Here is a 2,725-nt window from a genome sequence, read left to right on the forward strand (position 1 = left end):
ATGGGGGGCGGCGGGCTCGGTGCGGCGATGGCAGTCCACCTCCCGTCGCCGCGGCCCGAGGGACGCTCTCAGCCCTCGCAGGCTGAACTCCTGCAGCCTTTTCAGGCAGGTTCCTGCAGGACTGTTCCCCCATCTGAGTTTGCAGCTTTTTTCGCAGCCCTTGGAATGATATTAAAGCTTTGCATAAACATAGGCAAGTTTTGCTGCAAACTGAAATAAGCCGCCTCACCGGAGCACTGCTCGCTCTTTGTCCTGCTTGCTCCAAACACCACAGTGTCTTTATTAGGGGCTAGAGAAAAGCTTTTCTGCTCACATCATCAAAGGTGAGAGCTGAAAGCTGGGATCTCTCCTTGATTCCTATGGTTGTTTCCACTACTCAATTCTTCCACTGTATTTAATAAAATACCATGGGGTAAATCATATAGAGGCAAGTTAGAGCGCYTCTTTTCTGCCCCTAAGATGTTTTAATCAGCCTCCTGCAAAAAAAGGTACTTTCCACCTACTGTCTTGCAATCCACCAGCCCCTGACAATCTCACTTTAGTATCCGCTTAATCAGACACTGCTAAGCGAGAGTGATCGGCTTTTCTTGTCTCCCACCTACTCTGAGTCAAAGCAGGTTCCTGATGTCAAAAAACACTTTATTTTTCAATACAGAAGCATTCTTGACTGACTCAGCCTTTCCACACACCATTTCTCATTAGTACTGTTAGCATTAGGTAACTCGGCGCTGAAGCGCTTGTCTCTCTAATGCCCAGATCCCCAGGAAAGGCAGGAGAAGCCGCCTTCGGAGAGCTGCCTGCTTTATAGTATCCCTTAGCTACAGCTATGTAGCTGGGATTTCTTGGAGATGGACAGGGAAAAAAAAAAGCATTTGTCACCGAACTCGTACCTTCAGCAGACAGCTAAAGCACTGAGGCCATATATTTGATGCAAGTTCTGCTCAAAGTAGGCAGTTTCATAGATGCTATCATTCCCGGGCCTTATCGCTCTCCGCGGGCTGGCAGCCTGTTCTATAAATGGACTCCCACCACATCAAAGGCAGAGGGTCAGGAAATTGGATTACTCTCTTCCAGCTGTAAATATGACTAGCAGGCTACAGGTCTGACTTCTTAGAGGATCGTGTAACATCAGAACCAGAAGAAAGGAAAGATAAAAGGCAAACGGTTCCAGCTAAAGACCTCTTTTCTGCTGACAAAGGTCAGCATCTGTTGACTAAAGGGCAGAGGAATAAGAAGCCAGCCTGGCTCACAGAAAGAGAAGCTGAAGGAGCCAGCAGAAAGTGTTCGCTGCCTCTCTGGGCAAGTGAGCAAACAGGCTAGCGCAGGGCTAAGCTAACGGTCAAATCTCTGAAAGTGCTTTTCTAAGCTAAGTCGAAAGCACTGATTCAACCAGTGCAATTCCATCCCTTTTTGCAGCACAGCGTGTTGTGACTTTGTCACACAATTAGCTTACAGAAYGCATCACCACAGGTGGATTCGAGAGGAAAGTCAGTAACAGAGGTGCCATGCAGGCTTGATATACAAAAAAAACCCAAACAAAAAAGCTTTTAGTTTGCTAATCCCATATTTACAGCTCTAGTAGCCAGGAATACTGAAGGAAAAAACCTTTGCGGGGGAAACAGCACTTCTGAACAAGATTGGGAAGACTGTCACACACCGTCCTCCCCTTCTCCTTTGAATATCTTCCAATGCTTTCCTGAGTACCAGCCTCTCTGAGGCCAGCATATTTGCTACCGACCTTTTGCTACTAACCTTTTGTTCAACCCTACTGCATCAGTGCGTCTTTCTCTTGCGTCACCAAAAAATTAATAATAAAAATACTAGAGCAATTATTAGAAGGGCCTTTCCAGAAACCTAGGCACAGAAGCCTGACCCTCCCTCAAAGTCAAAGTTGAAATCACACAGAAATTATACTGACCAGGAATAGCAGGAAACAGTTGCAGCATTTCTTTGGCAGCAAAGGCTACAACACTTAGAAAGAGGAGACTGAACATACTGCCTCTTGCAACTTCATCTAAGATGAGACAGCTGTGACAAATGAAGCCAAACAGACTAACAGGTGGTATTAAGTGAGAGCACTGATCAAACTGCAAAATCATCTGTGGTCTTTAATTCACTGCTTTCAGCATCTTAATCAAGCCCAGTTTAGAGAATATGATGAAGCAAAACAGGAGAAAGCTTTGCTTTTAACCCAACCTCTTTGTAAGTGTTAGAAGTCACATGTAAAGCTGTTCATTTAAGCCTTTGGACCATCTGTAAAATGGGGCTTGTAACCGTGATGATGTCAGTAAGACAGAGGAAAACCTCTGCTCAAAAAATGAGGCCTATATATAGAATGGTTCTGCAGAGAAGCCCGAGAGCAGCCCACGCTTTCTCCAGAGCAGGCTGCTTTAGCTTGCTATGGTTATCAATAGAAAGCAAAGCCAGAGTGTGGGCAAGCTCAGTGGCCGTAGCCTCTGCAGGCTGAGCAGGATGGAAGTGCAACTTGCTTGCAGCAAGCTTTCACTAAGAGTCCCACTCCCGCTGGGAGGAAACGGACGTCTCTAAAATGTCTCCCTGGTTTTCTTCTGTGCTAAAGGCCCATTGCCGTTAGCTAGGATCTAAATGGGAAGCTTTTTAATTCCATTTTCCTGGGTGTAGGGTGGGAAACACAAGCTTACATAATGGAGGTAGGTGCTGCATTCAGGCTTTGCAGGAGAGTTTAAACCAGAGACACAGTAAAGCA

At 46.0% G+C, this 2,725-nt stretch overlaps 1 protein-coding gene across 1 annotated transcript in view; it reads right to left on the minus strand.

The window, feature by feature from the left end:
• Positions 1-2,725, minus strand: part of DGKD (diacylglycerol kinase delta) — a 76,315-nt gene that overhangs the window by 65,524 nt on the left and 8,066 nt on the right. The window lies entirely within an intron of this gene.

This window comes from Apteryx rowi, unplaced genomic scaffold, assembly GCF_003343035.1.
Source record: "Apteryx rowi isolate R43461 unplaced genomic scaffold, aptRow1 scaffold_51, whole genome shotgun sequence".
Classification (NCBI taxonomy): domain Eukaryota; kingdom Metazoa; phylum Chordata; class Aves; order Apterygiformes; family Apterygidae; genus Apteryx; species Apteryx rowi.